Source organism: Theropithecus gelada, chromosome 4, assembly GCF_003255815.1.
Source record: "Theropithecus gelada isolate Dixy chromosome 4, Tgel_1.0, whole genome shotgun sequence".
NCBI classification, from domain to species: domain Eukaryota; kingdom Metazoa; phylum Chordata; class Mammalia; order Primates; family Cercopithecidae; genus Theropithecus; species Theropithecus gelada.
Window position 1 is genome coordinate 19,190,421 of NC_037671.1, and position 8,854 is coordinate 19,199,274.

The 8,854-nt window shown below is 38.9% G+C and overlaps 1 pseudogene; it reads left to right on the forward strand.

Annotated features, from left to right (window-relative positions):
- Positions 1 to 7,788: 7,788 nt before the first annotated feature.
- Positions 7,789 to 8,177, forward strand: LOC112622068 (annotated as a pseudogene).
- The last annotated feature ends 677 nt before the right edge of the window (positions 8,178 to 8,854 follow it).

Here is an 8,854-nt window from a genome sequence, read left to right on the forward strand (position 1 = left end):
GTACCTTGTTAAAAACCACTTTATTCATCACTTTGTTGTTTTTTCAAATATATTTTTCTCTGGATTGAAACTGCTTACCATGCAGGTCATTGGAAGTCTCTTTATTCCCATCAAACTCTTTTTCAGGTTTGACATCTTTGTCCTCTATTAACTCAACTTTGAGTGTCTCCGTTTTAATTCAACAGAAAAAGCTCCTCCCCTATCCTTCCAGCCCCATGACTGTAAGATAAAAAATTTCCTGCTACAGACATCTTGCAGGCAATGTGCCAGGCAGGCAATGCATCAAACAGCCTACATTGATCAGAACTCAGCCCTTGTCATATATCTCTTCCTAAAATGCCTAGCAGAATAATTTATTGAGTACATGCTCAATAACTTAAATTGTTTTGAATTAAATCAAATTAAAGTTTTACAGTCACTGCTGGAGGGAGAACAGGCAACATGTATGAATTTTCACTGTTTGGGAGCATATGGAAAAAAACATCAATAGTAGTAGCCTCTCAAGATCCCAGTGGCTAGACTCAGCCTACCCATGACAGTCAAAAGTTTACTATTTATGATGTGGATTATCTCATACCAGTCCATTGCTTCACTTTCTACTGGCTGACACCTCTGGTATATTTCATCCTTTCTTCTTCTTTTTCTCTTTTTAGAGACAGGGTCACCCAGGCTGCAGCACAGTGGCATACTATAGCTCACTGCAGCCTCGCTCCTGAACTCAAGTGATCCTCCCACCTCAGCTGACCAAGTAGCTGGGACTAGAGGCATGCACCACCACACTGAGCTAAGCACCTTTGATTCTAATATTGAAAATATCATTATAAAATATCTAGTAGGTATGGATTAATGAATGAGTTAAATGGCAGGTGTCTGACCTTAATAAGTCAAGGTTTGGGGACACCAGGGAGATGGTAATATCTGGGATCTTCTTAGCCCTCATTACCAGGACAAAAAGAAACAAAATGAAGTTTCTCAAAATGCCCATTTAGTACATTATTTTTATTGTAATAAACATATAGCTTTTTCAGATCTTATTTTTGTTCCTTCTATTGTTAGTCCTGAGTCCCTGTGGTGACAGCCAGATTTCATTTCATTCATTCATTTATTCATTCTGACCATCACATGAGGGCCAAGCACTGTGGTGGGTACTCGGGGCACACCAGTGAACAGAACAGACAAGCCCTGTCCTCTTGGAGTTTACATTCTAGTGCAGGCAACATAGAAATATAATAAATCCATAAACTCAGGAAGAGCTCAGTTCTTTTTAGATCAATAAGGCCTAAATGTGAACTGTGAACTGTGAAGGGATGGCTTCCCTGAAGAGGTACCGAGACCTCATTTTAAAAGAAGACTTTTTATTTTTGGACATTCTTTAGATATTGACTTCTGTTCTCTAGTAGAAGTATCTTGCAGCAAGGAATAGAAAGACTGAAGTCAGTTGATGTGATATTGAGAAAGTCCTGTCTTTTGCTTCTCTGGGCCCCTGTGTGGGCTTCTGTGAATGAAAGAATAAAAAAAACAACAAAGTGTTTTCCTATCCTCTCACTCAACAACGATCAACACAGAAGACTTCTGTGCCCTCTGGGCAAGAAGAAGTTTGTGGAGATTCCTCCCAACCCACAGCCAATCAACCAATCCATCAATCCCGCAGAGGACACTAGCTGGGTGTCCTTTTATTCAATTCAATTCTGATGCTATCTATCTGGAGACAGCATCAGATCCCACAGGCTGAAGGCTCAGTCCCACAAAACTGCCCTCCACCAACCCAGGATCCTCTCCTTTTTTTAGGGCCCATTGATTAGCAACCTTAATTCCATATGGAACCTTAATTCCCCCCTGCCAAGTGAGGGCGAAAAACACACCCAACGTGTTTCCTCTATTCTCTCACTTAACAACAATCAACACAGACGACTCCTGTGACCCAACTGAGGAGGTGTTTCTCCCATGCACCAAGCAAGCAAATAATTCCTCAGTGGACACCAACGGGGTGTCCTCCAGTTCAATTTGATTCTGATGCTATCTACCTGGACAGAGTGTCAGATCCCACAGGTTGAGGGCTCAGACCCACAAGACTGCCCCACCCCGCAATACATACACCTTCCCATGCAGATCGCAAGCCCCAGGTTGTATTATCTGTGCTTCTGACCAACTAGCTATACATTGGAGTACTCACAACCCTCCCGGGTTCACTTAATTTGTTATGGCAGCTCACAGACCTCAGGGAAACACTTAAGTTTTCCTGTTTGTTATAAAGGATGTTACAAAGGATACAGATGAAGAGATGTGTAGGGCAAGGCATGCAGGAAGGGGCACAGAGCTTTCATGCCCTCCCTGGGCACACCACCTTCTAGCCACTTTCCAGGAACCTCCACTATCTGGAGGTTCAGCTACCTGGAAGATGCCAGAACCTAGTCCTTTTTGATTTTTATGAAACCTTCATGAGGGAGGCATGATTGACTAAGTCATTGGTCATTGGTGACCAACATAATCTTCAGCCCTTCTCCCCTTCCCAAGGTTTTGGGGTGGGGCTAATAGTCCCAACCCTCTAATCTTGCCTTGGTCTTTCTGGTGACAAACCCCATCCTGAAGCTAACTAGGAACCCAAAGCTATCAGTCAACTCAATAGCACACACAAATTCATTTGTTAGTTTGAAGATTCCAAGGATTTTAGGAGTTGTATGCCGGGAAAACTGGAACATAACCAAGTACTGTATATATTTCACAATATGACAGCCTCACTTTCCATGATAACAAAATAAGGATATTACATAATCAACAAGGCTCTCTGTAGCTCTGAAATATTAACACTGTGATTTTATGGAACACATATAAGAAATCCTCTGGCTTTTTTTTTATTTGACTTTTCCAATAGTTAACGTCTTTTTTAAATATCAGAAATCCAAGTGGTCAATACTCTTTTTAAATGAGCTTGTCTATCAGATCACCTCATTTTATACATTTATTATAGCGAAGTTGCTGCAATCTTAGCATTTCTGTGAACTGGAGAACATGATTCAGACTTGTTGACGAGGTCCAAAATAACTGGGGAACATATCTCGGTAGGGTTTAGATTGTCAATAAATGAAATCAAGGAGGTATCTAAAGGAGTTCTGATCTTGCCTAACAGAAAAAGTTCAGGAAACACAGGAGAGAAATAAGCTTAAAAAAAAAAAAAGAAAAAATCTCTGGAGGCAGCATGATTTGACCAGGAAAAACCACCACTAAAATGTTTGCAAGTGCCAGGGGGAAGGAGGTAACATTCCTCATATTTACAGACCTTTGAAGCGCATTTTAACTTGGGAACTTTATGGACATAAGGATAAGTCCAGGGCTGCCTGGTTACGGGTTGGGTCTCATTACTCCCTAGTTAACAATTCACATTTTAAAATGAAAGAGTCAGATTTGAATGTAATCCTGTCTTTAGGCTTGAAGAGAAGTAAAATGCTATTTTTATCTAATACATAAGTAAAAGCAAGAAAATCCCCTCCAGAGAGTGAAAGATGTTCATGACTCTATTGTAATTTCTGTCTGCAAATGTGTGAAAGAAACTTTCAGGGGAAAAATGTTCCAGAAAGTAACCTTTTAAATGTTAAACCACTGCACTTGAGAGGCAAGATAAAGAGCTTTGTACCCCCAGCTATTTCTCTGTTCCTTTTTCCTGAGCTAAACCTCCTGTGTAATAATTTCTTTGGAATGCTTTGTTCTGAAGAGATGTTTCATGTGGCTGGTGCCTCGTCTCAGTAATCAAAGGCACACTGAGGCAAATTTGGCCTTTGGAAAACAACCTGGATAATGACTGCCTGTAATTATATAAATGCTTAGATAAAAACTGATTTTCCATTTAATTTAATGGAGACAAAACTTAGCACATCCTTACCCAATGCCTCTCCTTGTAAATGGCCACTGTATCTTCTGGGTAACTTGAGAACCTGGCAACTATACCAGGAACATAGTAAGTGCTTTATAAATAGTTAGTAGATGAATGAATGAGTGAGTGAATGCTTAATAAATGTGCTTGATCTGATCCTAAAACAATTTTTTTCCTTTTAGAAATTCAGCCGTTTAGTCATCATTTTTTGAATCACATTTCAAAAGTATACTAATATTGAAGAGCAATTAACAGAAAGCAACTGACACTATGTATTCGTCAATACTGTCCCCGCTTCCCAAATAAATTTCATGGTTTATAGCTCTCCAGAGGTGAGGGAAGAAAGCCACCTGGGAGAAAAGTATCTGCTGGGGTTTTTGTTTTTTTTGTTTCTAAAACTGCCTCAAATTCAGAAAAAAGGCCATAGTTTTCATTACTATGGGGTCCACACTCTAGTCTCTGTGCAGAATCTTTCCCTAATGACTGGACTTGTTTTGGTAGCCCTCAGGGTAAGTTACCCTCCTCCCTAGCCCTCAGCAATCACAGAGGCTTAACTCAAATTCTTCTTGTAGAAATGGGATGTGCACTTGGTCTTACCACTTGAAGAAAAAATGTTTAAACACTGCACAGTTTACCAGATCTTACTTTGATGTGTTCTCTGGGGTTAGCCAAACAAAGGGAGAAGGTCTAAGTAAACTGTTGAAGGCTTTCAGCCAATGCTGAAAGTGCAGTGCTGGAACTGCCTTTCCCCAGAGAGAGGGTAACTCTGAGGGTGCAGTTTCTAGATCAAGGCCAGGAGGTGCTGACCACAATGGGGACATGGGTAGAGGTGGATGCCTTAGGCACCACTGAGGAAGTAGAGGAAAGATCTAACCCTGGAGATACCTTCCTCTTGATTTTTCAGTTTTTCTGGAGAGCCCCTCAGAGTGTGGGAAAGTGTGTAGTGGACTGGGGTTTGGGAGTGTTACCTTCCTCCCAGCGACCCTCTCCCTTTTCTATCCACTTCTTGCTGATACAAAATCTCCAGGTGCAAAATTTTCTTGGTGACCTCTGTGCCCAGCAGCAAGCAGCTTCCCTAGAAGGCAAATGTGACCTCAGCATTACACACAGGCATTTTCAAAATATAAAGGATATTATTTAAATTAAGGAACAATTTAAGCAAACGAAAGACAGAATAAGAAACAGACTCTGTGTGCCCACTACCAGGAGTAAACAGACTTGAACATTTTGCTTATTGATACGGTCTGGCTGTGTGTCCCCACCCAAATCTCATCTTGAATTGCAATCCCAACTGTAATCCCCAGGTGTTGGAGGAGGTGATTGCATCATGGGGGCAGTTCTCCCATGCTGTTGTCTTGTGATAGTGAGTTCTCAACAATTATCTGACAGTTTTATAAGGGTCTGTTCCCCGTTTGCTCTGCACTTCTCTCTCCTGCCACCTTGTGAAGAAGGATGGGTTTGCTTTCCCTTCTGCCATGATTGTGTAAGTTTCCTGCGGCCTCCCCAGTCATTTGCAACTGTGAGTCAATTAAACCTCTTTTCTTTATAAATTACCCAGTCTGGGGCAGTTACAGTAGTGTGAAACCGAACTAATACACTTATTTACTTTAGGCCTTTTTTTTTCTTTTTTTTTTTAAGAAGTAAGAGTTTATAGAGTTAAAAAAAAAAAAACCCTCTCTCAATGGAAGTATCTGCACAGCTATTCTTTCTATTCTTTTTTATCTTTGAATTGCTCATAATTAAAATCAAAATAATTTGTGTATCTGTAAATTGTTTTGATTTTAATTACAAGCATTTCAAAGATTAAAAAGAATGGAAAATAATACAACGACTATATGCTCACCATTAAGATTACATGCATGATACTATTTTGTCTTATTTGTTTTAATCTTGTTCTACATTTTTATTGTGGAAAATTTCAGACACATACAAGAGTAGGAAGAATAGTATAATGAGCTCCATGAACCCATCCACCCAGCTTCAACAATTGTCTACTCATGGACAATCTTGTTTTATCTGTGGGGTAATTATAGATAATATAGATTCTACATTCTCCCATATATCATTTATCTACACGTATTTCATCAGGTATCTTTTAACGAGAAGAATGTTAAAAAAAACTGCAGTGCCATTATCGTACTTAAATGTAGCGATAATTCACTAGTGATTGCTATTAGCCAGTATCCAGTCAATGTTTGAATTTCCAAAAGTTTTATTATAAAAATAATCTTTTTTTCACTTTTTGTGTTTGAATGAGGATTCAGATAAGGTCTACACCAAGCTTAAAGCCAACGCGCAGCCTGCAGGCCACATGGGGCCCAGGACAGCTTTGTAAACACAAATTTGTGAACTTTCTTAAAACAGTATGAGATTTTTTTTGCAATTTTTTTCTCTTAGCTCATCAGCTATTGTTAGTGTTAGTGTATTTTAGGTGTGGCCCAAGACAATACTACTTTCCAGTGTGACCCAGGGAAGCCAAAAGATTGGACACCCCTCATCTACACATTGACATTGATTTGACAGAGATAGTTATATCTCTTTCTTTCCAATTTTTATTCTTCTAATTGTTTGTTCTTATCTAATTGTATAGACTAGGACCTCCAGCCCAGTATTAAATAGCAGTGGAGATCATGACTATCCCTTGCCTTGCTCCTTACTTTAATGGAAAGTCTCCAGTGTTATCATATTAAATAAGATGCTGGCTTTTGAGCTAAAATACACACACACACACACACACACACACATAATCACATATATAACATATTAAAAAACACATATGAATATAAAGTATACATTATATATTTCAATAAATGATGTACCATATATAACCATATATAATGATATATGTAATTATATATAATCATACGTATTTTAAAAACTAGTCATCAATGTATATTTTATAAGTGTTATCAGGTGCCTTATCTGCCTCTGTGATGATTATATGACCTTTTTCTCTTTAGTTGTCTTAATATGAAGGATTATGTTATTAAATTTTCTAATAATCACTCTTGTTAAAGATGATGCGGATTCCTCTCGCAACTAGAATTATAAACGGAAAAGGCTACAAATTATCTCAGAAAAAAAATCTAGATCTCCTATTTGATAGGGCAAGAGAATTTATGTACCATATATATGTGTGACTAAAATAATCAACTACTGTTTAATTTTTTAAACCTCCCTGTATAACAACTATAATTAGACATGAGTTTCATATACACCTTTCAGATGCTATTGCCAAGTACATCCCCAGTTTCTAAATATGTTTCTATTCTTTAGCCGAGTAAACAGCAAAAGGTGTTAGAAGGCAAATAAATGTGCAGGGAGACAGAGCAACACATGCCCAGAGTATTTTGTGCTGCCCAAAGCCATCTGGCTTTGAAGAGATTCAAAGGAACAAACATCTGATGTTCAGACACTAAGATGAAAGAGTTAAAGGGCTTCTTCCCAAAAACCCATAACCCTAGACTAATCGTGAGAGAAACATCCTTTGAATCCTAATTAAGGGACATTCCACAAAATTCCTGACCAGGATTTCTCAAAACTATCAAGGTCATCAAAAACAAGGAAAGTCAGAGACACTGTCACAGCCAAGGGGCACCTAAGAGCAAATGACAACTAAATGTAATGTGAGATCCTAGATGGGTTACTGGAACAGAAAAAATATGTTGGGTAAAAACGGAGAAAATATGAATCCATTATGGCCTTTAGTAAATAGTAACAATGTTGATTCATTAATTGTAACAAATGCACCACACAAATGTAAGATGTTAATATTGGCGGCAACAAGATGGCAGACTTGAGCTGAGGAGCTGTCAAGTGATGAAAACTGGTGTGCCTAGAAGCAAATTTTCAAAGCATTTTCTCTTCAAAACATCCTTTTTGAAGATATTTATACCACCTGACAAGCATCTCAACACCCTATGGCTGTAGCAGCAGTAAAATAGATGATAGTAAAGCAAATTGTCTTGAAACATTTATTGCCAATGCAAAATGGAGCTTTATATTGTGTGTGTTATAAATCTATGTATTCTTCTCTACCTGAAGACTATCATTGCAAAGTAGAGTTTGCTGTGACTTCCAACGGCAGGACGTGAGCCTGCTACCACTCTTCTGTGGACATTCCCTATGAACACACAAAACCCATCCTTCAACCAGATTCTGTGCACAATAATGAAGAAATACAAGATCAAGTGCTGAAAACCAGACGGGAAGAAAAACGTGAACACTTTGAGCAAAGACCAATGAGAAAACAACTTAGCAAATGTTCTTTACTGTTACGCACTGTCAGTATCCTCATGGACAGTACTAAAGATGGTGCAAGAAACTAGATCTTCTAAAAGACAGATGACTGAGGTACTCAGGGGAATCAAAGAGAAATGTTCTTCATTTGCCATTTGAGAAAATGCAATCCAGGGTGTTCACTAACATGTTATATAGTAAAGTCAGAATAATGAAATGTCTTTTCATATTAAAAAAACAACAGGGGGTAGTAGGTGTGGAGCATGAGAGGACTGTCAGCACTATCATAATAATTTTTCTGTAAATTCAAAACAGCTGTAAGATTAAAAGTTTATTTTTAAAAGGTAAAGGATCTTAAAAAATAACACAGGTACATCTTTTCTCCAGATGCCAAGATAAGTAGAATTATATTCTTGAATTCCCCATCTGCTTTTTTCAAACTACCCACTAGTGCCAGCTCAAGGAGCAGTTTGCTTTTTTCATTTAGAAGTATATTTAGAGGCCAGGCACGGTGGCTCACACCTGTAATCCTACCACTTTGGGAGGCTGACGCCGGTGGATCACCTGAGGTCAAGAGTTCAAGACCAGCGTGGCCAATCTGGTGAAACCCCGTCTCTACGAAAATACAAAAATTAGCTGGGCATGACAGCAGGTGCCTGTAATCCCAGCTACTCAGGAGGCTGAGGCGGGAGAATCACTTGAACTCGGGAGGTGGAGGTTGTGGTGAGCCGAGATCGCACCATTGCA